Genomic DNA, 27,256 nt, shown 5'->3' with positions numbered 1-27,256 from the left:
ATGGATGGATTCCCTTATTCATTCATGCTGATCTAAAATATAAGATCACAGATACACTAAATATAAATACCAATGGTCTCAGTCACCAAGTTTATTGCCATCTTAAAACAAACAAAAACAAATAAACTAAACTATTTTGCTAAATTTTAGCCTCCTGGATGGCTCCTCATAATCCTGTGGGTTCTACGCATGATCCATTTATTTTACCTCATCTTGGCTATATATTTTTGTGCACCAAACTGTCTGATCTATCTTTTAATTGAGTCTTCTTGGGAGTTCTTGATCTTGTGAGCATGGAGGAATATTCTGTACATCATTTGATTTTTAAAAAATTTCGTATTATGTGATGAAAACACATTTTAAAACATTTTCCCAAGTCTTTGCTGACATACCTTAATGCTTTTCATACAGAGAGAGACAAATAATAGAGATACAGAGAGACAGAGAGGCATTTCAGATTTATATAGAGTGTCATATCCTTTGAAACAGAAACCTCCTGAAATAACTCAGTGATGATAAAAACATGACAACCAAATTTAATGGCATTCATTCAACTAAAAACAATATATTCTGAATATATTGAAAGACAATTACACAGGTCTTAAGGAAGAGCTAAAGGCATTTTACTGAGGTCCTTGTTTTGAGGAAATAAACTGCAGAGAAATAAACAAGTTATGATTCTGGGGGCACAGGGGAAACTATGATCAAAATAATATGATTGGTTGGCTAATTATTCCATTCTTTGATGCCGATGGTGAAGAAATGAGACAGAACCCAAACATCAGTGTCTTTATTGCTGATTGAATGACTATGGAATCATACACACCATGTACTCTGACAGAATGAAGAGGAGTCTCAAAAGAGAACTTAGGCCATCTGGGGTTGAACATCATCACACATTAAGATGAAAACTTCATTCAGTGAATCACTTTTTATTAACACTCTATGTGTAAATGACCACTTGAAACCTAACAGTAGATAGTTGACAAGGAGATCAAATATGTACCAATTTCTACTTTTTTCAAGTGATTTCATTATAGATTGATTTAAGCATTTCTTTTTCTCCTTGGCCTGTCAATTGTTATGTATTATTCTTTACATTGGGTCAGGTAAGTGGTGCGATAGTAGAGTACTGGGCTTGGAATCAGGAAGACTCATTTTCCTGAGTTCACATCTTGCCCCAGATACTTACCAACTACTGTGTGACCCTAGACAACTCACTTAACCCTGTTTGCCTCAGTTCTTCATCTGTAAAATGAGCTGAAGAAAATGTCAAACCACTCCAATATCTTTGCTAAGAAATACCCAAAAGGGAACATAAAGAATTGAACACAACTGAAATGATTGAAAACCAAAAATTTTTATGTATTATTTTGCCTCATCAACTAGGCCATATGGCCAAGAAGGTGAGGAATCATACCTTATACCACCATTTCATGTCCTCAGAATTTAACATGGTGGTTCTCACACTATAGTAAGTCCTGTGTAAATCAGTATCCTCATCTGTAAAATGAAAAGTTTAGATTGCATGGTCTCTTAGTTTCTTTTCAGCTCTGACTTTCTATAATTTACAATTTCATAAAACATTAATTGAGCACTTAATTTAATACATTTAATGAGGAAGTACTACATATGACACTATGTAGAGTAAGAATTAGGCCTTATTTAGACTAACACAGCTTCGTCAAGGAAATAAGATAGAAAGAAATGAAAAGTTGCATGACAATGATACCTTGGATCTGTGCTGCCATCATTGTGAGTTCTCCTGTCATTCATTTTTTTTTACTCAACTAGCATTTATTTTATGCCTAGTGTGAGTGAGGTGTTATGTTATGCACTAGGGATATAAAGATGAGAAAGAAACAATCAAAGCCTTGGGATGCCTCCCATTCTACTGGAGGAAAACATCACATAAATAGATGTCAATGTAAAATGGATATATAGACAATATATGGCATAAGGATAGGAATCATAGAGACCTAGTCAAGGAAGTAGCATTTGAGCTCAGCATTAAGGGGAGCTTGTGATTCCCTTAATTCCCTGCGAAGTGTTGAGGAGAGAATGAAATCAAGGAAAAGGAGACATCCTGTGGAAAGGGACAGAGACTGGAGATGGAATAGTGTCTGCATGAACAACAGTAGACCAGTTTATCTGGACCACACAGTGTGCGAAGGTGAACAATATACTTTGAGCTTAGAAGACGGGTTTTGCCAGATTCTGAAGATCTCTAAACACCAGAGTAGTTTGCATTTTTCTTCGAGGAAATAGGGAGCCACTAAAGTTATTTGAGCAGGAGAAACATGGTCAAATTTATGTTTTAGGAGGATTTGGTAGTTCTATGAAGAACGGGTTAGAGAGGAAAGAAACTGGATGCAGGAGAGCAATTATAAGGCTAGTATCGTAATTCAAGAAAGTGATGAGAGCCTTATGTTAGGTGGTGGTTATATGAAAAGAGAGAAGAGAGATATTAAGGATAATGATGGAGAGGTTATCCATCTCCTTGATGCAACCAACTTCTCTACACCCTTGATCATACTTTGGAGAGGGCAATTTCAGTGGAAAAATGAGATTGGAAACCAAAGCACAGAATTAAGAAGAGAATGAGAAGAAACCCAGTAGAAGTTCCTATTGTAGATGACGTTGTCAAGGAATTTAGTTACAAAAGTGGGGAGAGATATGGGATGATTGCTTATAATTAGTAGGGATGAGCAAATTTAATCATTTTTTTTCTTTAGTTTGAGGACTGGGGAGACAGGCTGTGTTTCTAGACAGTTTGAAAGCAAGTGGTAGAAGGAGATTAAATACGTTGGAGAGTGGGATTATAGAGGAAGAGAACTTTTTGTGAAGAAAGGATTGAATGGCATCATTTGTGCATGTAGATAGGTTTGTCTTAGCAATTTGAAGGTTTGTGTTAGTAAGGGATGATGGAGGAGATGCTTGCAGAAGGCACATGAGTGATATCAGATGAAGAGAAGAAGAAAAGTTGCCAATGTTACCCACGATCTCCTAATTGTCAAATTGAATGTCTTTTCCTTAATCCGCATCCTTCTTGATGCCTCTGAAGCCTTTGACACAATTAATCACCCTTTTCTCCTTGGCACTCTTCTCTTTTTCCTGTTTTTTTCTTTTTGGAATGAGGAAGGGAGGGCAATTGGGGTTGAGTGTCTTGCCCAAGGTCACACAGCTAGTGTTAAATGTCTGAGTATGCGTTTGAACTCAGATCCTCCTGACTCCTCCAGGGCCAGTGCTCAATTCACTGTGCCACCTAGCCACCTCCAATATTCTTTTCTCTTAGTTATTTTTTGTGTGACACGTCTCAACACTTATTTTCCTCCTACCTATTTGATCACTCCTTCCTCATCTCCTTTTCTGGATTGTCATGCAGGTCTCCTTCCCTAATTTATTGCAGTAAATAGTACACGAAGCAAGAGATTGTATAGAACATACATATATACACATGCAAGTAGGTGGCACAGTGGATAGAGTGCTGAGCTTGGAGTCCTGAGGGTATGAATTCAAATCTGGCCTCAGACATTAGTTAGGTGTATCTGGCCAAGTCACTTTACCATGTTTGTCTCAGTTTCCTCATCTGTAAAATGAGAAAATGAAAGAAATGGAAAACCATTTCAGTATTTTTGCCAAAATCCCCAAAGAGGTCCTGAAGAGTCAAATATGACTGAAAATGATTGAACATCATATGTGTGTCTAGGGGGACAGAGAGCGAAAGAGAGAGAGCTAGTTTATTTACCTTTATGGATAAGCTATATCTTCTTTGAACTATGAAAACACAAGGAGAACAGGGTACTTCCAGCTCTGAATCCCCTGATCTTCTGAGCCCCAAGGATAAGACAGCTCTAGCCTTTTGATTATTTTTTTTAGCTCTGTGTTAGCTTTCAATGTGTTAGAATTTGTAGTAAACAGGACCTTGCTCATCATTTGTCTAATCTGATTTATGGTTTGAAAGGATCAAAAAAGAAAGGAGAGAAAACCACAATTCTTCCCCAAAGGAAAGCCAAAAGGAAAATGCTCTCCTGTTAACTTTCAAAAGGCAAACTGTGTCAGAAAATCAAAATCAAAATGTTGCCCTCTGTCCAGCTATAAATTCAAAGTGTTTGTTGTACTTTTTTGTTCTTTTTGTTTTTCATATTTAAAAAGAAGTGATATCCCTTTCACCTTTGCATTAGTAGTAATGATATTGGTTAGCATTTATATAGCTCTTTAAGGTTTACAAAGAATTTTGCAGGCAATATTTGACATAATAACCCTGTGAGGTAGAAGCTATTATTATCTCCAGATAAGGAGACTTATGCTCATAGAGATTAAGTGACTTTCCCAGTACTATACATATAGTATGTGTATGAGATAGAGTTGGAATTCAGGTATTCCTTCTAATACCTACAGCCTACCTATGCATCCTAATGGGCATACCTAAGGGACCTCACCTTCACTATCTTTGAAGCAGTATAATATAATATAAAGCACCTAGAACATGAAGAACTAGGGATCTGGGATGAAGAGTTATCTCTGCCACTTACTAGATTTGTGACTTTGGCCAAATTAACCTACATCTTAGATGAGCTACAAAATGGTAATCATAGGCGGAGTGGAGGAGTAGAAGCAGGACCTCCCTGTAGCTCCGGCTTCCACCTTTCCCAATCAATGTAAAAAGGGGACTCTAAACAAAGTTTGGAGCTGCAGAACCCACAAAATGACACAGAGAAGCTAACCTCCAGGAATCGGCCAGCACAGTGCTCAGGAAGCTGAGCCCAGCCCCATACCAAGACTTTAGCCCCAGGGCAGGTGTGACTAGCTGCAAGCCAGAGGGACTCCAGATCAGCATAAGCTGTGGCCCTTTCAGATTTATCAGCACATAGATGCGAAGGACAAAGTGAGAGGTCAGTGCAGTCTGAACTTTGGGACCCAGTAAGTGGGAGTGAATGGCTTTTTCCCCCAGGGTGAGAAGCCACTAAGACCCCGCACAGCCAGCCAGGGCCACATGACGTCTTCAGCTCCTGGCCTGCAGAGTTTAGGGGGACCAAGCACCAGTTTGAGGGGTAATGGCTCTTGCTTTAACCTTATTTTGATCTGGATTGCAGTCTAGGGTGGAGGTCCTAGGATGTGTGTCCAGCTTGCCAGAGTGTGTGGAAACCTCAGAGAGGGGACCCATCTAATACCTCTGGCAGTTGAGAAAACCCCAGCATTTGGGACAAAAGCTCCCCTGTCTGGTGGCAGAGTCCTACTGTGGCAAAAAGCCCAGGGGTCAAGTGACTGAGGGGTGACATGATGAGGCAAAGGAAAAAAAGTAGACAGAAGATTCCAACATTAGATTGTTATTTGGGGGACAAAAAGGAGCAAAGCATGGAACAGTAGGAAGACAGTGGAGTCAGAACTCCTGCACCAAAAGCTTCTAAGGAAAATATGAGCTGGTTACAGGCCATAGAGGACCTTAAGAAGCAGATAAGAAAAGTGGAGGAAAAATTGGGAAGAGAAATGAGAATGATGCAAGAAAATTACAAAATGAGAGTCAACAACCTGACTGAAGAAAATGATACCTTAAAAAATAGACTAACTCAAATGGCAAAAGTGTCTCAAAAAGGCAATGAGGAGAAGAATACCTTAAAAACCCAAATTTGCCAGATGGAAAAAGAATCTCAAAAGCTCACTGAGGAGAATCTTTGCTTCAGAATTAGATTGGAGCAAATGGAAGCTAATGACTTTATAAGAAATCACGATGTTGTTAAACAGATCCAAACAAATGAAAGAATAGAAGGCAATGTGAAATATCTCATGAGAAAAAACCACTGACCTGGAAAATAGATCCAAGAGAGATAATTTAAAAATTATTGGATTACCTGAAAGCCATGATCAAAGTAAGAACCTAGAAATCATAATCCAGGAAGTTCTCAAAGAAAACTGCCTTGATGTTTTAGAACCAGAGGGCAAAATAGAGGTTGAAAGAATCCACCAATCACCTCCTGAAAAAGATCCCCAAAAGAAAACTCCTAGGAATATTATAGCCAGGTTCCAGAATTCCCAGATTAAGGAGAGAATATTACAAGCAGCCAGGAAGAAACAATTTGGATATTGTGGAAACACAATCAGGATAACCCAGAATCTGGCAGCTTCCACACTGTGGGATCGAAGGGCTTGGAATATGATATTCCGGAGGTCAAAGGAGCTGGGATTAAAATCAAGTCACCTACCCAGTGAAACTGAGTATCATGTTTCCCGGGAAAATATGGTCATTCAGTGAAATAAAGAACTTTCAAGTATTCTTGTTGAAAAAAACAGAGTTGAATAGAAAATTTGACATTCAGATACAAGAAGCAAGAGAAGCCTGAGAAGGTAAACAGGGAAAAGAAATTATAAGGAACTTACCAAAGTTGAACTATATATATTCCTATATGGAAAAACAATAATTTTAACTTATGAAACCTTTCTCTGTAGTTGAAGGGAATAGAAATATATGTGTCTATATATGAGGGTTTATTTGCATATGTTTACAGGTATACATAGATAGAGGGCACAGCACCAATTTAACAGGAAGTGATGATACTTAAAAGGTGAAATTAAGAGGTGAGAGGGGAATATAATAAGAGGAGATGGGGAGAGACAGAAAGGGGTAAACTATCTCATAGAAGAGGCAAGGGAAAATGGTCACAATGGAGGGGAAGAAAGGAAGGCAAAAGGGAATGGGTCAACCTCAGTTCCATTGAATTTGGCTCAGGGAAGGAATGAAATACACACTAAATAGGGTATCTCACCCTCCAGGAGAGTAAAGGGGGAAGGGTATGAGAGGGGTGATGATGGAAGGTAGGGCAGGCTGGGGGGGAGGGAAGTTGGAAGCACTCACTTTTGAAAAGGGATGGGATCAAAGTAGAGAATAGAACAAGTGGGAGGTGGGATATGAGGGAGGGAAATATAGTCTTTTACAATATATCTACTATGTTATTGTTTTGCATTAGCCACACATGTACAACCTATACTGAACTGCTTATCTTCCCAGGAAGGGTGGGTGACAAGGGAGGAAGGGAATAAACCTGCAATTCAAAGTTTTAAAACCAAATGTTTAAATATATATACTATTATTAATACTATTTTACATGTTATTGGGAAATAAGATTTACAGGCACTGAGGCATAGAGATTCACTAGAAAAGTCAAAATGGGTATGGGAGAAAATATGGGAGAGAGCAGTTTCGAGGAGGGGATATCCTGTGGGACTGCTATTTTGGGGCAGTGGATAGGGAAAAAACAGGGAGAAAATTTGTAACCAAATCTTGCTGAAATAAATGATGTCAATCAGAAGTTAATAAAGAATTTTGAAAAAAAATGGTGATCATAATCTCTTCTTGCATATGTCACAAGAATACTATGAAGCCAATCATTTTAAAAATTCTGGTAACTATTAAACCTATAGAGATGTTTAATAATTAGGCTCCTTCTGTTATGCCAGATATCCAAATTTGGGTTCATGGCTAATTAAATTAATGCTCAGTTTCCCCCTTTTATTTTTTCCTTACTAAGAAAACTTTTTCTCATTATAATCAAATATTAATGATAGTATGTATGTGTATATATTAACATATGTATATATAATAAGCATACATTAATTATAGGGTACATACACATTTATATGTGTATATATATATGTATATATACACACATATGTAAAGATATGCATATATAAACAAAATAGTGGGGGAAGTACAATTTATTTATAATAGACAAGGAAGACCAATAGGAAAATAATTATAATAAAAGGTAAGCATTCCTTTGGGCACTGAAAGTCAGCCATCTCCCAATTTCCTATATAGAAGTTAATGTATCTCAATCCTGCCCTGTCCTTTGTAGCCCATCTTTTAAGAACAGGAAATGATAGATTAATAATTTGCCCTTTTATGGTGGCTACATGGCACAGTAAATAGAGCACCAGTCCTGGAGTCAGGAAGACATGAGATAAATCCACGCTCAGATACTTAATAAACACCAAAAAAAAAAAATAGCCATATGACCTTGGGAAAGTCATTTTATCCCAATTGCCCTGCCCTCCCTCCTCCAAAAATCAAAATAATAATAATAATAATTTACCCCTTTGTATTATCATGAAAAATGTCACCTGCCCTTTTCAGGTTGTGCTACTGTATTTGAGTGACAGACTTCTAATTCTAACTGTAATTCTTTGTGTGACCTTAGCAAAGTCATTTGATTTTTTTGCTCCTCAGTTTCCTGGCCTTTAAAATGAGGTTGTTGAGGCAGGTGGAGTCAAGATGGCAGAGTAGAAACAGGACTTCTGTGCAGCTCGTGCTTTCACCTCCTCCAATTCATGTAAAAAATAACTCTAAACAACCTTTGGAGGTATAGAACCCACAAAATAAAAGAGAGAAGCTAACTTCCCACTGAAAACAGCCCAGCAGACTGGCAGGAATTGGCCAGCCCAGTGTGTTGGTAGCCAAGCCAAGCCCCACACAAGCCCTAGGTGTTACCCTCAGGGCAGCCACAACCAACTGCCAGATGGAGGGACTTCAGATCACCAGCAGCTGTAGCAGTTTCCAGAATTATCAACCCATAGATGCTAAGGACAAAGTGAGAGATCAGTGCAGTGTGGTCTTTGGGATCTTGGAGTTTGGGAGTGTGGATCGGCCTTTATACCCTGGAGGGAGAAGCAGCTGAGACACCATGGCCTTGAAGCTGCTTCCACGTGGCTACTTCAGAGCTCCTGGCCTGCAGATTGCAGGGGAAAAAGAAACCAGTCAGAGGGGTAATAACTCTTGCTTTAATCTTCTTGAATCTGGATCACTGTCTGGGGTGGAGGTCCTGGGGTGTGTGACCAGTGTGCCAGAGCCAATGGAGGCTTCAGAGAGGGCACCCAACTAATAGCTCTAGCAGCTGAGAAAACCCCAGCAATTTGGAACAAAGCTCCCCTTTCTGGTAGCAGAGTTCTACTGTGGCAAAAAGCTCAAAAGTCAAGTAATTGAGTGGCAACATGAGCAGGCAAAGGGAGCAAATCAAACAGAACCATCCAACTGTACACTTCTATTTGGGGGGCAAAAAAAGATCAAAGCAGAGAACAGGAGGAAGACAATGAAGTCAGAACTCCTGCACCAAAAGCTTCCAAGAAAAAATATGAGCTGCTTACAGGCCATAGAGGAGCTTAAGACGGATTTTGTGAAGCAAATAAGAGAAGTGGAGGGAAAATTTGGAAGAAAAGTGAGAATAATGACACAAAATCATGAAATGAGAGTCAACAACCTGACTGAAGAAAATAACACCTTAAAAAAAAAGACTAACACAAATGGCAAAAGAGGAAAGAGCCTCAAAAAGGCAATGAGGAGAAGAATGCCTTAAAAAGTCAAATTTGCCAAATGGAAAAAGAATCACAAAAGCTCACTGAAGAGAATCATTCCTTCAGAATTAGATTGGATCAAATGAAAGCTAGTGACTTTATGAGAAATCAAGATACTATTAAACAAATCGAAACAAATAAAAAATAGAAGGCAATGTGAAATGTCTCATTGGGAAAACCACTGACCTGGAAAATAGATCTAAGAGAGAGAATTTAAAAATTATTGGACTACCTGAAAGCCATGATCAAAGAAAGGACCTAGAAACCATCCTTCAAGAAATTCTAAAGAAAAATTGCCCCATTGTTGCTCTTTTGAATGGCATTGTCTGGGGGCCGTATTCTGGGGTTCCTGGAGATGCTCTATGCTGTTGGGGCTGCAGCTAAGGAGGCACCACTCTACCATGAGCAGGGATTTAAGAGATTTTGGCATCTGAAGCCCACAATGACAGAAAACAGAACCTTTTGTATATTGAGGGCCATTCCATTGATCTTCCTAGGAAAAGGATCTCTCATTTCACTAATAAGAACATGAAGGAGGGTAAGAAATCTCCAAAACAGTTGGCTGCTTATACAAATAGAACAGTTGGATATGCTGTGAAAAGTCCAGACAAATTGCACAAAGAAGCATATTACAGAAAGAAAGTTCATCATTATTTTCCAAATCCTTGTTATAGAAGAAAACACTTCCCTAGAAGCAGGTGCTGTGACGTGGCAAATAAAGAAAATAACTGGCTTGTGCAGGCCACCAGCCTGAAAAATTATGCCATGAAGGTCGGGCATTTTTACTTAACTCCCGTGATTCTAGTTCTTCACAGAAAGCGCATCATCAAAATATAGTGGATTTTTAATGAGGTTTCTCAGGAGCATGAGACAATGGCACAAGTCCTTATCAGTAGAAATCTGAGGTTGAATGTAGCTTTAACTTTTTGGAGAAAGAGAAGTATAAGTGAATTGATAGCCTGCTTGGTGAGGATATAAGACCTTGGAGTGGTGGTAGATTGCCTTCCTGTGCTCACCAGCAGTTTACAGGAAGAAAAGCAGTACATTTCACTTGGCTGTTGTGTAGATCTGTTGCCTCTAGTAAAATCACTACTTAAAAGCAAATTTGAAGAATACGGGATAGTTGGTTTGAACTGGATTCAAGCAGTCATAAAAAGATGGTGGTCAGAACTATTTGCTAATACAGAAATAGCCAAAGATGGAAATGTTGATATTTTAAAACAACAATCAAGTGGATTGTGGAAACAAGAAAACCATCTTACCTTGGTTCCAGGATACACTGGTAATATAGCTAAGGATGTAGATGTTTATTTATTACAATTTCATTGAGAAGTATCACCACCTGAGGAAGAATTTTGAATATTCCTGGACTTTGTAGCTTCCAGAAAGAGGTTTCTTCTGAGAACTATGGACCAAGGAAAGAAGTGAAATCTTCCAAAAATGACATTTAATGAAACCACTTATGAAATCCTAAGAATCTACTTCACATTGATGTGGGAAAATATCCACAAGGGGCATCTTCGATTTCAATGAGGTGAAAGGGCACTATGAAAATTGTACGCCTTTGCCGCGTTGGGGATTTCTATGGTTATTTGGGGGAAAGTTGTATAAGGGCTTCTGTGTCTTATTGCAGTGGAAAGATAAAATGGGCAAGACGTTTTACTAGGAACCACAAAGGCCAATCACCATTAATATTTTTATAAGATTGTTTTTTATAAAAAAAAAACACTAAATGTGTGCCTCTACGTTGTGATCATATTGAAAAGACTTTAAAGATTTTTAAAACAATGTAGCAAATAATGGATAATTTTTCACACTGTTATACTGTGTAAAGCAAGATGCCTTAATTATTAGTATCTTTAAAAAATCCAATCTATTATGTTACTCATATCTTATAAAACAGCCATGCATACAGTCATGAAATCAGGGGTTTTACAGTCATGTAGAATAATGATTTTGGAAACTATATCACACAGTTTGAAAACCTTGAGGATATTTTTCTATGGTTTTTTGCCAGAATTGAGTGTGTGTGTGTGTGTGTGTATCTGTGAATATAAAAAACTGAATATTAATTGTATGAATGCTTAACTGGAAATGTCCTTACAGGTAGCTAATTTATATTCCCTTTTTAAAATTTATATTTGGATTTCTATTACTTTCAGTTCTGAGTCACTTAGACTCCTTTTATTTGAGTAAAAATATTAAATGTTAAAAAAATTGCCCCATTGTTTTAGAACCAGAGGGCAAAATAGAGGTTGAAAGAATCCAAAGATCACCTCCTGAAAAAGATCTCCCCCCCAAAAAAAAACTCCTATAAATATTATAGCCAGAATGCAGAGTTCCCAGATCAAGGATAAAATATTACAAGCAGCTGGAAAGAAATAATAGCATAACCCAGGATCTGGCAGCTTCTACACTGATAGATCAAAGAGCTTCAAATATGATATTCTGGAGGTCAAAGGAGCTGCGATTAAAACAAAGAATCACCTACCCGGCAAAACTGAGTGTCATGTTTCAGGGGAAAATAAGATCATTCAGTGGAATAAAGGACTTTCAAGCATTCTTGATGAAAAAGCCAGAGTTGAATAGAAAATTTGACATTCAGCTACAAGAAGCAAGAGAAGCATGAGAAGGTAAACAGGGAAAAGAAATCATAAGGAACTTATCAAAGTTGAACTATATACATTTCTACATGGAAAAACAATAATTGTACCTTATGAAACTTTTCTCAGTATGAGAATAGTTGAAGGGAATATAAATGTATTTATATATATATATATATATATGTGTGTGTGTGTGTATGTAATTGTATATATACATACACACATATGTAAACATACATATATGTCTATATAGGAGGGTATATGGGCATATGAATACATATGTGGATATGTGTATATATGTGCACAGCTATACATAGACAGAGGGCACAGGACCAATTTAATAAGAAGGTATAATACTTAAAAGGTGAAATTAAGAGGTGAGAGAGGAATATAATGATAGGTGATGGGGAGAGACAGAATGAGGTAAATTATCTCATACAGAAAAGGCACGGAAAAACTTTTACAATGGAGGGGAAGAACAGGAAGGTAAAAGTGAATGAGTCAGCCTTATTCTCATTGAGCTTTGCTTAGGAAGGGAATGACCTACACACTAAATAGGGTATCTCACCCTACAGGAGAGTAGGGGGGAAGGGGATGAGAGGAGGGATTATAGAAGAGAGGGAAGGCTGAGTGTAGCTGCAAGCACCCCAGTGTCCCCAGGGTTCCTGCCACCACAGGTTCTCAGATCTGCTTTTCTAAAGGAAAAAAAAAACTCAAAATGGGTTAATAAGCTAACTTTAATCAATTAAACGTATATCATTTACCTAGTTCAGGGGAAAAAGGTCAGCACTCCAAACTTCAGAGTATACATAGGTTGCAAGCATAAGTTACAAGAACATTTCAGCAGACAGGCTTCCAAACTATCCAACCATTACATACATCCATACCTATTCACAGTTACCAGAGAGGTTTTCATCAACATCAACATCTGGGTTTCCAAAGCTGGGGGGCTCATAACAATGGCTGCCCAGATTCTCATCTGGTGAAATCACACAAAACTTCTCAAAGACAGCCCCAAAGCAAAGCCTCCCATCAGGGCTTTTATAGCCTTCTCCTGGCTCAGAGAATGTAACAACCTTCTTGACCCACTGCCCAATCACAAAGTATTTCCTGAAAAACAAGCCTCCCACCACAGGTTCCAGGTGCACTTAAGCCTAGGGGCAGAGAAGATCTTAAATATTTACATTCCTATAACTTTGAGGGGGAGGGAAGTTGGAAGCACTCACTTTTGAAAAAAGGTCAAGATCAAAGTAGAAAATAGAACAAGTGGGGGTTTGGATAGGATGGAGGGAAATATAGTCAGTCTTTCACAATATATCCACTATGGAAATGTTTTGCTTAGCTACACATTTACAACCTATATTCAATTGCTTATCTTCCCAGTGAGGGTGGAAGACAAGGGAGGAAGAGAAAGAATCTGGAATTCAAAGTTTTAAAATCAAATGTTTATATATATAATTAGTATTATTTTTCATGTAACTGGGAAACAAGATATACAGGCACTGGAGCATAGAGATCCACCCTGCCCTACTTAAAAGTCAGAGGGGGTATAGGGGTACATATGAGAGAGACCAGATTAGGGGAGGGGATATTCAGTGGGATTGCTATTTTGGTGTAGTGGGTAGGGGGAAAATGGGGAGAAAATATGTAACTCAAAATCTTGTGGAAATGAATGATGTAAACTAAAAAATAAAAAAGAGAGAAAAAATGAGGGAGTTTGTTTTGATGGACTCTGAGGGTCTCTTCTAGTCTATTTATTGATAATTGTATGATCACTATTGCTACCTATGCGAAAATATTGACTCTTCAATAATGTACCAATATTACTTGTAGCGTGGAAAGGTCTTGTCTTCAAAGTCTGGTAAGGGGATGTCTAGGTGACTCAGTGAAGAGAGCACTGGTCCTGGTGTCAGAAGAACCTGAATTCAAATCTGACCTCAGACACTTAACCCTTACTAGCTGTGTGACCTTGTGCAAGTCACTTCCCCCCCCAAAAAAAAAAACCAAGAAATTCTGGTAAATCAAGACAAAAATGAAAGCCCAACTCTGTCACTTTTAGAAAGTACAGAATTTCATTGAGCTATACCAGTGCTACCAAGCAATACCCAGGTTTTGGTTTTGGTAGAAGAAAGACAAATACTTAGGCTTCTTCAAACTTCTCTGGGATGCAGCATAGCATGGAGGGAATTCCTAAGCTCAGCAGGCACTTTTTCCACTTTTACTTTCTCGTTCTTTCTGGTTTGCCCAGAACTCCTTTTAAAAATATTCACTTCAAGAAGGCAACAGTGTTTCTGGAAAATATGACCACTCAAAAGGACAAGTTTGGGGAACCCCTTAATGAAAGTCATTTTTATCTTTTGAAGACTCAATCTATTTACTTGTAAAATGAAGATGATACTTGTATTACCTACATCAAAACATTGGTAGAGGACTGAAATGAAATATGCTTGTGGTTGTATGTGTGTGTACATACACACATGTGGATATATATGTGTGTATGTATATATTTGTTATATATACATATATAAGAGAGAGAATAGAGGAAGAAAGAAGAGTGATAGGGTCAGAAACAGAGAGAAAGGGAGCTTTATCTGTGTCAACTATTTTTGTTTTTATTCTCTGGATAAGATTCATAATCAATGAATTTATGGCCTTGTTTTATTTGTAGTAGAGACAACATGCTTCCACTTACCTTTTTCTCACATTGGAACAATAATAAAAGCAATGCTATCATTGCTATTAGAAAGCATCTGTTAATCTACTTTCATATTAATCCATTCTACACTCCTGTTATTTCCCAAATTCAAACACTTCTTTGCCAGAGATTATTCCGTTACATATATAATATGTATATGTACACACATATGCACACACATGTGTATATACATACACACGTGCATGCATATGCACATATATGTATTACTCCCCCATTAGAATGCAAGCTCTGTAAGGGCAGGGGCCAGTTGGAATTTGTATTTAATCCTGATTCCTTAGCACATGGTTTTACAGAGCATAAGCCTTTAATTAATGTTTATTTATTACCTCACACATGCATTCACCATCTGAATTCCTACCAATTCTTTAAAATAGAACTCAAATGTCACCTCCTACAAGGAATCTTTTCTGATGTTTCCCCATCTCTTACATCAGTAGAACCTCCCACTTCAGTCTAGTTCACTGATTTTCTAAAGCACATTTATATAATAATTATATGATTATTATATTCTATGTTTATGTCATCTACCACTGGATCATAAGGCCACTGGGGGCAAGGGAAAGGTTTCATCTAAACTTTATAACTCTCCCAGAACCAAACATAGTGCTCTGCTCATATAGTTGGCTTAACAGATTATTTTTAAGGTTTAATTTATCCTTTCTTTTTTTTTTTTAAGCAATCAGGGTTAAGTACCTTGCTCAAGGTTACATGGCCAGTTATTTCTGGGTGTGGTGCTGAGTATCTGAGCCCGGGATTTGATCCAGGTCATCCCGACACTGGAGCCGGTGCTCTTACTCGCTGAGCCACCTGGCCGCCCCTCCTTTCTTTTTTTTAATTAATTTTTTTTTGCTTTTTTCTTTTGGAGGGGAGAAGGCAGGGTAATTGGGGTTCAGTGACTTGACCAAGGTCACACAGTTACTACGTGTTAAGTGTCTAAGGCCAAATTTGGACTCAGGTCTTCCTGACTCCAGGGTTGGTGCTCTATTTACTGTACCACCTAGCCGCCCCTGTTAATCTTTTCTGAATGGTATTTGAACTTAATAAAATGCATAGGAAACCTGTTTATTTTGTAGTTCACAACAGAAGGCTAAGGAAATTATTATTTTCATTATTGGTAGAACTAGTAAAACTACTAGTGGTAGTAGTAGTAGTGGTATAGTAGTAATAGTAGTGGTGGTGGTAGTGGTGGTGCTGGTGGGGGTTGTGGGGGTGGTGGTGGTGGTGGTGGCGGCAGGCCAGTTCATAATCAGTGACTGAGACATCATTAACTCTAAATCTATTCAATGGGAACTAGAGCAAGTCCTCCGAAAATTAGAGGGTAGAAGTCATGGAAATTGAATGAAGACAACCACCAATATGATATAGTAAAAATAAAGATAGCTTCTCATCCTTGCTCAGAAATTAACTGGCTTTGATCAAGTCAGTTTACTTTTCTTTGGCCTAGATTCTTCATCTTTACCAGGGGTTCTTAACCTGGGGTCCATGAATTTCAAATGTATGTGTGTATGTATGCATGCATGTATGCATGCATGTATGTATGCATATCTAGCTACACACATGTATAGAGTACATATACATATATGCTTGTGTATGTATAAGCACACATGTGTATGCATATACACAGAAATGTATATCATTGTATTCCAATAATTGGTGTCCTTTGAAATCTTATATATTTTGTTTTATTATGTTAAAAAATAAAATTCTGAGAAGGGGTCCATAGTTTTTATCAGACTACTGAAGGAATCTCTGACACACAATAAAGGTTTACCCAAACTATCTTTTCTAGAGATGTCAAAACCCAAAGGAATAGATTTCCAGTATTGGAATTTAGGTAATATAAATAAGTGATGGTGAAAATATTTTGTGACAAAGGTCCATGTCTTCTATCCTTAACATCATACAATATAGGTATGTTATCTACTCTCCTTTCTCTTTTTTTCTCATTATTTTTAAATAATTTATTTTTATTTTTCAACATTCACTTTCACAAGATTTTTGAGTTTCAAATTTTCTCCCCATCTCTCACCTCCCCCACTCCAAGACCACATGTATTCTGATTACCCCCTTTCCCCAATCTGCCTGGCCTTCTATAATACCCCCCCCCACACACACACACACTTCTCTTATCTCCTTCCCTTCTATTTTCCTGTAGGCCAAGATAGATTTCTAAACTCCATTGCCTGTATATATTATTTCCCAGTTGCATGTAAAAACAATTTTAACAATAGTTTTTAAAACTCTTGAGTTCCAAATTCTCTCCTTCCTCCCTTCCCACCCACCCTCATTGAGAAAGCAAGCAATTCAATATAGGTTATAGATGTGCACTCATGCAAAACACTTCCATAATAATCATGTTGTGGAAGACTATGTTTTCCTCATCTGCTTATTCCACTGTTTTTCACATGCTTGGAGTAGACATCCCCCTAAATCACTGATGGTTTTGTTGGTTAGCCTCAACCTGGTTTAGGTCATCTGCCAAGACAGTTTTAGCAGTAAGTGGTCACTGTACGTGTTGCAGCTTCTGAGAGCCATAGGTTTAGTTTAGTTACAGTTTAGTGACAGGTGGACACCAAAAGTAGATGGGCAAACCCCCCATATGCTCCAACAGGTATTTATATGCTTTAAGGAAAGAAGGCACTTAAAGGAAGAAGCAGTTTGATATAGAGATCAGAGACAGAACAGGGATTCAGGAATACTGATTTCTAACACAAATTGGATGATGGCATCTAAGTAAGTCACTCATCTTTCAAATTTCCTTTCCCTATCTGTAAAATGATTATACTTAAAGAATCTCCCTTGCAGGGTAGATTTGATGATCAGCTAAGATAACAGAGTTAAGGAATTTTGCAAACCTTACAGTGTTCTATGTTATCTATTATTATAATACCCATTATCTTATTTGATTTATTCTTCACAACCACCCTATCAGGTAAGTGCTACAGATATTATTTTCAATTCAAAAATGAGAAAACTGAGACTCAGAGTAGCTATCTTCCTCATTCAGTGTCATGCAATTTTTCTGAGATGGGAGTGGAGCCCAAGACTTCATGATTCCAAGTCCAGAGCTTAATATGCTATTTCACCATGACTCTCAATCACTGATAGTCCATCCAAACATTATGATACAAACAAATGCTTATATTCCTGAATGTCTTTCTGATCTACTGCCATTGTTCATTCTGTCCAAAGTTATCAGTGGACACTATTTTGTTAAGTTTCTGCTCTGAACTCCATGGCCCTGGCTAAGGTCACAATGAGAAGAGAATGAATAATTACTTTCAAATTGACCCACATAGAAAAATGGAGATCCTTGCTCTGAAACTTGGAAGGTAAAGCCTATGACCATCTGAACCAGCTCCTCTCTACGCTTCCTTTTAGCACACCACCATTTCTCATGGCTCCAAAGCATACTCTCTAAAGAACCATTTCAATAAAAACACCATGTTTGCTGCTTGATTTAGCATGCACACTTATCTGAAGTTATCTCCTGAAGTTTCTGAAATTTGCTAATTGCTAATTGCCAATCACGAGCTACTGGGGCAATGTTTGATTCCTGTCAGTAGAAGACTTTTAGGGGAATTTTAGTAAAACTGAAAAATTCAAAAATTTCTCATTACAGGTATGAACCAGATTTATATTCTGTTTTAGTTTGTTTTTTTTTCACTCTTTGAAATGAACTTGGAGACAGAAGGAAGCAGAGACAAAGGATAGACAGGGCCCTTCTCATTACACTAAATTCCTTATAGATTCTATTTGAAAATGTAAATCTGATGTTGGAAGTTACTACAGAGAAGATGAATATTTTAAGTGATGTAGTGAAAGTTCCTAAAAACCACATTTTTAGGTCAAACTGATTTTAAGAGTTTAAACCTTAGTTTGCTGCTACCTTAATAAATCAAATACAATCTTCCCTAAAATGAACATAGCTACGTGGGGCAGTGTGTAGCCCTTTTGCTGAAACATGGATGGATGAACTAGGTCTTAGTTAACAATCAGGAAATTTTACAAGATCTTTTTGCCTCATTCAATTATCCCTGATTAGAAATGAGAAAACTAAAGTAAGGCACTCTGTTATCCTTGGTCAAAAGCTACTTCTTATGTCTGTTTTCACTCCTGTCATCCTGTGTTCTGCTAATGGTAAAATGTTAAATTAAACATGCCTACTGAGAGCATTGGGCAAGAGACTTTGGAGTGTAATAATAGAAGATGAAATGTATAATTGAAAGTTATAATCTGTACCAGGAAATGGGGTCTTCAAAACTGAAATGTATATAGTTAATGTGGGAAACCCACAAATAAAATTTTAAAACCCACAAATAAAAATACCTAAGAATACTAAAAAAAAACCATAGATTGGCAGGTGGGGCTCCAAAGCTACCATAATTCGAAAATATTCATTGTATTCATGTCATCTTGAAATTATAATGAACTCTGATCAACATATTTTTTTTACTAGTCAGATAAAGGGAACAATTTGCTCATTTAAATGCAAGTCATACAATGAAATAGTATGGTAAGAAAAATAGCAACAGCACATTTCCCCCCACAGTTTTCCATACTCTCCCACACATACACACATGATAAATGAAAAGAATAGACAACTAGGGAATGTACATGGTTGAGCATACAGGTAGAGAAGTACACATATATGTAACATGTTTAGTCGGTATATTTATAGAGGAGCATGAATATGTAGAGGTATACTACATGCCTTTGATATTGTAGGACCACTAGTGTCTTCTAATGATATTATTTTAAGTAGTCAACAGATAATAATAAGAGTTGATATTTGTATATCTTTTTTAAGGCTTGAAAAGCACTTTACTCATCTCATTTAGTCCTCACAATGCTGAGAAGTAGGTGGTATTATAAACCCCATTTTACAGTTGAGGAAACTGAAGCAGAAAGCATTTTAAGTAACTTTCCCATAGTTACACAATGACTGAATTTAGGTCTTCCTGACTCCAGGCCTACTACTCTTTGTATTGTGACAATTAGCCTCCTCTACAGTATAATCTAGAATCTCTTTTTTAGCTTATTGGGTAAAAGAAACTTAAATCTTTGCTCTCCTAGGGATGTGAATATCAACTAAGGAAAAATCCACAATTGTATTTTTCCCCATAAAAAAGTGGGGGAAAGGAGAGCTGTGGATGGTTCTCTTTGTTTTCACAGGTGGAGAACCTTCATTTCTAAGGTCAAGCCGTTTCATAATTCAGAATAACTGTCAGTAGCTAAATATCACCCATGAGTTTTTAATCTCTCTTTTGACCTTATTTTCTCCTGTTCAAGGAATCTGTATCTTTGTTCTAATCCTCTGTCTCACTTAGGGTTATAAAGACCTTGTAATTATTAACTTTTGATATGAAGTTACCAACCTGCATATTTCATGAAATTCTAGGCTATTCTTTCTCTACATACTTTCCAGAGTTAATTTGGGGTCCAAGATCATCACATTTCTCAGCTCCTCATTTCTTTTGGTTGTCAACAGAAGTCAAAGGAAGAGAAAAGTCAAAAAACAAAATCTCCAGATGAACCTGACTAGAAGCAGTGACTTCAACCTCATTTGCAATTCCTGCTTTTTTATGAGTGGATAAGGATTTTTCCCCCAAAGACTTTGAGCTTATGGACACAAGTTTAATATTATTAAGCAATAAATAACATTGCCTCCCCTCCCCAAGTTAAAAAGTGTTCTACCAAAGTATGTCAGTTGCCCTGAATATCATCCCACTTTCAGCTCATAAAGAGACCACTGTGGTTGGTGTGAGAGAACATTTGGGGGAAACATGATGGTGAGCTCACAGGAGAAACAGTGATGACCTCAAAAATTTTCCTGAGAAAGTAGGACTAATTTTCTCATGGTCTTCCACTTTGTCTATAGCTAAATCCAAGGCCCCTTCCATAAAAACCAAATCCAGTGGAGAACAGAAGAGTATTAGGGAACTTCATAGAATTATAGATTTAGAGTGAGAAAGGACCTTAGGTGTCATCTAATCATAGAATTATTTTTAAGTTTTTGAAAAGAGATGAGCTGAGAAGGTATAGAAAAAATAAATAAAACAGCAGATGGCACAAAACATTTTGTCTAACCCAGAATATACTCTCCTTTTGCATGCACAGGGTTCCTAGGTAAACACTAACTTAAGTCAGAAATACAGTGAGACACATTTCTAGAGAACACATATAGCAAGGGGGTACCTCATAATTCATCCTCAGAGGTCCTTTTCTCTCTTAATGGAATTCATGTGGTATATAGTATCAGTGACAGAGGCATTCTGATATTCAACTAAGGTACCTCCTTGTAGGCTGTGAGGGAACATGTTGTTGGCACTTATAGCCCTTCTCCAGGGTGAGTGCAGTTGTGCTTTAGATTATGACACTGAGACTTGAAAACTACTACATCTTCCCATCCACCACTAGGAAGCACCCAGTGACATGCTGGTAAATTTTTAAAAACTAGCTCTCCAAATAATACACACAACTCACTTTTAAATTTAATAATGATTATTAAAATGTTCTGTATAGTTTTTTAAGTCTAGACAATCAAGAAAAACATAAATTATATCCATGGAATAGCTTCCCAACTCATTGCAAAAATAAGTGGTGACAAGATGTCAACTTCTCCTTCTCTAAGGTCTAGATGCCTCCCTCCTACACCCAGATACATAAAAATGACCTAAATCTGACTAATGTGGTAGGTGGGAGGGGAGAAACACACCATTTTTCTTCTTAGAAAATATATCCACTCTCCCAGAACTCTCTGTGTTTATTTTGTGTTGGCCTTTGACTTCACTATCATCATTATTATGATTATTGTTATTAAATTTGTATGAGCAAGATCATTTTATCTTGCATGAGGATGGAGGTGGAGGATCATTCAGAGAAAACACATGTTTGAACTTTTTCCTCTTGGTCCCTAAAATAATCGACTCCAAGAAGTCAGCATTACTCTCCCTTTAAAATTAAACAGATATACTTGACGCAAAGCCAAGATGGCAGAGTGGAAGCACAAACTTGGCATGAGCTCTGGTTCCCACTATTTCCAATACATGTAAAAATGACTCTAAACAAACTTTAGAGCTACAGAACCCAGAAAGAGAAAGAGAGAAACAAATCTCCCACAAAGGGCAGCCTGGCAGGCCAACAAGAAGAGTCAATCACACTGAGCTGGGAGCTGAGCACAGTCTCACCTGAGCCACCCTGTTCCAGCCCTGGGGTGCCTGGACCAGCTGCAGCCAGAGCAGACTTCAGGAGAGTGAATCACCAGCAGCTGTGGCAGTTCCCAGACTTCTCAACCTATAAACACCAAAGACAAAGTAAAAGGTCAGTATGGAACTCTGTTGGAAGAGGGGGGACAGAATTGGGTGGTCCAGCCCCTGCCCTCAGGGCAAGAAGCAGCAGGAGCACCACAGCAGTGCAGCCTCACCATGTGGCTGCCTCAGGAGCTCCTGACTTGCAGATTGTAGGGGGATCAACTCTTGCTTTAACCTTGGATCTGAATTGCATTCTGGGGTGGTGGTCCTGGGGTGTGTGACCAGTGAGCCAGAGCTTGTGAGGGCTGTAGAGAGGGAACACTCCTAATAGCTCTGCCAGCTGCAAAACCCTCAGCAATGTGGGACAAAGCTCTCTGTATTCTGTAAGCAGAGTTCTACCATGGCAAAGAGCTCAAAAGTCAAGTGATTGGGTGACAATATGAGTAGGCAGAGGAGGCAAAAACAGACCATGGAATTCTTTTTTGGAGACAAAAAGGATCAAGGCATGGAGCAGGAGGAAGACATTGAAGTCAGAACTCCTAAATCAAAAGCCTCAAAGAAAAATATGAACTGCTTACAGGCCATGGAAGAGCTCAAGACGGTTTTTGAAAATCAAATAAGAGAAGTAGAGGAAAAATTGGGAAGAGAAATGAGAATGATGCAAGAAAATAATGAAAAGCAAGTCAACAGCCTGCTAAAGGAAACCCAAAAAATACCCTGAAGAAAATAGCACCTTAAAAATAGACTAACTTAATTGACAAAAGATGCCCAAAAAGCCAATGAGGAGAAGAATGCCTTAAAAAGCTGAATTTGACAGATGGAAAAGAGGAATGTCAAAAACTCACTAAAGAGAATAACTCCTTCAAAATTAGATTGGAGTGTTTGGAAGCTAATGACTTGATGAGAAATTATGATACTATAAAACAGATCCAAAGAAATGAGAAAATAAAAGGCAATGTGAAATATCTCATTGGAAAAACTACTTACCTGGAAAATAGATCCAGGAGAGAAAATTTAAAAATGATTGGACTACCTGAAAGCCAGGATCAAAAAAAAAAAAAGAACCTAGAAACCATCCTTCAAGACATTATCAAGCAAAATTTCCCTGATATTCTAGAAGCCGAAGGCAAAATAGAAAATGATAGAATTAACCAATCACCTCTTGAAAAAGATCCCAGAAAGAAAACTCCTAGGAATATTATAGCCAAATTCCAGAGTTCCCAGGTCTAGGAGAAGATACTGCAAGCAGTCAGGAAGAAACACGTTGTTTGGAAAACACAATACAATGTTTTCCATTATATTGTGGAAACACAAATAGGATAATGCAGGACCTAGCAGCTTCTACATTAAGGGATCGTAGGATTTGGAATATGATATTCTGAAATTCAAAGGAGTTAGGACTAAATCCAAGAATCACGTACCCAGAAAAACTGCTTTAGGGGAAAGTATGGTCATTCAGTGAAATAGAGGACTTTCAAGTGTTGTTGATGAAAAACCAGAGCTGAACAGCAAATTTGACTTTCAAATAAAGAAGCAAGAGAAGCATGAAAAGGTAAACAGGAAAAAAAGAAATCATTAGAAATGTATTAAAGTTGAACTATTTATATTCCTACATGGAATACATACTAAAATAATTGTAACTCATGACACTTTTCTCAGTATGAGGACAGATGAATGGAATATATGTGTGTGTATTTATATGTATGTATGTATATGTATACACACATATATGCAAGTATAGGAGGGTGTATTTGTATATAAATATATATATATATATATGTGAGTAGGGGCATATGTATGTTCATGTATACTTAGACAGAGGGCACAGGATGAGTTGAATATGAAGGGATGATATCTAAAAAAAATAAAATTAAGAGGTGAGAGAGGAATTAATTAGGTGAAGGAGAAAAAGAGAGTTTGATTAAGGTAAATTATTTCATATAAAAAAGGCAAGAGAAAATTTAACAGTGGAGGGAAAGAGCAGGAAGTTGAAAGGGAATGGGAAAATCTGATTCATATTGAATTTGGCTTAAGGGGGGAATAACATGCACACTCAATTGGGTATCTTACCCTACTGGAAAATAGGGGGTAAGGGATAAGAGGGGGGATGATAGAAGGGAGGGCAGATTGTGGGAGAGGGTAGTTAAAAGCAAATATTTTTGAAAAGGTATGGGGTCAAAGGAGAAAATAGAATAAGTGAGGGGTGGGATAGGAAGGAGGGAAATATAGTTAGTCCTTCACAATATAACCACTATGGAAATAATTTGGGTAACTACACATGTACAACCTATATTGAATTGCTTATCTTCCCAGTCAGGGCAGGAGAGGAGGGAAGAAGTGAAAAAAATCTGGATCACAAAGGTTAAATATAAAAAAGTAAACAAACCAAATAACAAGATGGAAACAAAAAACTGAGACCCATTTCAGGAAGGCTAAATGATCAGCTCCAGTCCTTACCTTACATTATTTACAGTGGTGACTCACGGATACCTAGAGATTAAAAAAAAAAAAAAGACCTTTTTTTCCTCTTTTTTTCAGAGGTGGTTTGGTTTAATGGACTTGCCCAGGATTACACAAATAGTAAGTGTCTGAAACTGGATTTGAACTCAGGTTCTCTTGACACCGGGACTGGTACTTTATACACTATACCACCTAATTGTCCTATTTTTTGAGGCAAGTGAGTTTAAATGACATGACCAGGGTCATAAGCTACTAAATATATGAGGCTGGATTTAAACACAGGTCTTCCTGATTCCAGGGCCAGTACTCCATCCACTGTGTCACTGACCTGCACCACCCTCCCCCTTTTAAACCAAGTACCTTTTAAATTATTTTTTCCAATTATCCACTATTTTTCTCCCTCCCATTTCTCTCATCTCATCGGGGGGAGGGGGGTGAAGAAAAACAAAACTCTTGTAACAAATATTTATTAAAGAAAAACAAATTTTCATATAGATAATGTCCAAAATTGTCCCTTGTGATATACTTAGTGCATCACTACCCTGCCAGAAGATAGAAATCTTCATCACTACTTCATCTTTTAGAATCATCATTCATCATTGCATCGATCATTGTTCTTCAATTTTTTGAAATCATTCCTTTTTACAAATGTTGTTGTATAGTCTAATGCAAAGTATTTTACATATATTATATCACATGATCCTCACAACAACTCTTTGAGGTCAGATAATTATATATATATATATATATGTATATATATATATATATATATATTAAGATTTTATAAAAGAAATGGAAAAGGCAGAGAATTAAAAACAAACAGATGGAACAAATGTGAATACTGAAACTGGGAATAGATAAATGACTTGCTCAGGGTCACACAGCTAGCAAATGTTTGAGTGAGATTTTACTGATTCCAAGTCCTGTATTCTCTTCACTATGTCAGGGGGTTTCTTCTATTTCTATTTTTGTAGGATACATTTAAATTTTTCTTTAAATATTTGATAGAATTCCTTTACAAAACTATCTGAACCAGATAACAACTCCTAAATTTCTACCTTTGAATCAAGCATACTGGACTTTGCTTCAGTTTTTTTTTAATTTTCATTCCTTATATATATATATATATATATATATATATATTTCACGTTTTGTTTGTTTTGTTTCTGAATCTGGTGTGTGATTTCATTGTACAGACATTTACAATTTAGAGAACTCCCTCAACCAAAGTGGATCACATCAATTTGCTATTTATCATATATTCCTAGAAAGTTTTCTGTGTGAATTGAAAAATTAAGCCCAGGAAAATGGGCTTCATCCCAAGAGCTAGAACACAGTTAAACATAGCATAAGACTTGAAGAGAGAAATTATGTTCTTGAAATGCTGGCCTACATCAGAGAAAGAAAAGGGAACAAAGTAAAATTGCATGCTAATTTAAAAAAAAATGCTGGTAAAAAGATGGTCAAATGTTAGGATAATCACTAGTATAATTAATTATGTTCATAATTAAAGTACATGATTATATCAATAAGGTACAGCATGGGAAATGGAAAATACAATATCTGTTTATGCTAAGACAATAAAAAAGTATAAGCTGAAGGATTTTTACTTAAAACGATCAATATCATTTATCTGAATCCAAGGACCAAAATTATATATAATCAATACGCTTTAAAATAGCTCCCATATGAATAAAAGACAGTAAGGCTGCCTCCTATTGATGTTATTATTCGATATAGTTCTAGACATTTTAACTCTAGAAAAATAAAAAAAGAAATTTAGGAATAAAATTAAGAAAGCAATAGGTGAAAATATGCCTGTATATAAACAATATATGATGCTATTATCAATAAAAAAGTCAAAGCATTGTGTCCTAGAATTTGATATTACAGAACTTAAATGGGAGAACAAAAGTTCAAAAAATCAAAGGGAGTTGTAAAAAAATAAAGCAGATTCTAGGAGATTCCCTTTTGAAGAAAAAATGATGATGCAATGGAGAATATACAGGGATCAGAGTTAGGGAATCAGGGATCAAATAATGATGATCAGACAAGACATCAAATCCAATTATATATGTAGGCTGTGCATATATAAAAAAAGTGTTGGCCTATGGTATTTTCCAGCCCTAAGTACATAATTCTGTATCTCAAATATACTATAAAATACTAATTATCAAAACTGCCTGACATGGGTCGAGAACAGAATGAGAGAGTAGTTTAGACATTAATGATATAGAACAAGAAACATACAATACGTTTATATGAAATTAAACCACTTGTAAATTAGATTGTAGTTTGATTAAAATTGAGATCAAAGCAGCACCTTTGACTAATCGTTGCAATTAGATCAAATGCATTAAGTAGTAGAAAAAAATTTTTGTTGATTTATGTAAAATATGACTTTCACTATTTTGGAAAGGAGATAATTCCTCATATAGTCATAACTTAGAAGATAGTATTAAACAAAATAGAAATATCTGATTATGTGAAATGTTTTAAAGGACAAGAATGTATAAATAAAACAAGAATGAAACAAGTATCATAATTAATTCTATTAAAATGTCAACATTTAAAACTTATAAGAAACTGATATACATATGTTTATATGTACATAAGAGTAATACTTCAATAGATTATTTGGAAAAGGGAATGAATAAGGAACAAAAATTTCAGTACTACATGAAAAAAACTTTAAATATCCAATAATCAGTGAAAAAAATTCAAACAATTCCTAAGTTCCACTTTATACCTGTCGAATTGGCAAAGCTAATGGATGATAATACACTTCAACTTTGAAGTAGTTATGGTATAAACATTGTTGGAACAGAACAAATCTATGCTCTTCAGGTGGTGCTGAGAATTGGCCCACCTTTTAATAA

The 27,256-nt window shown here is 36.8% G+C and overlaps 1 pseudogene; it reads left to right on the top strand.

The window, feature by feature from the left end:
* The first annotated feature begins 9,762 nt into the window (after positions 1-9,762).
* On the top strand, positions 9,763-10,909 carry LOC138145208 (KATNB1-like protein 1 pseudogene; annotated as a pseudogene).
* Positions 10,910-27,256: the final 16,347 nt, after the last annotated feature.

This window comes from Petaurus breviceps, unplaced genomic scaffold (assembly GCF_028583685.1).
Source record: "Petaurus breviceps papuanus isolate PSGF00001 unplaced genomic scaffold, PetGlider_PUasm1.0 90731, whole genome shotgun sequence".
NCBI classification, from domain to species: domain Eukaryota; kingdom Metazoa; phylum Chordata; class Mammalia; order Diprotodontia; family Petauridae; genus Petaurus; species Petaurus breviceps.
Note: the sequence above shows the minus strand (reverse complement) of the source record. Positions and strands in the feature narration are given on the sequence as shown.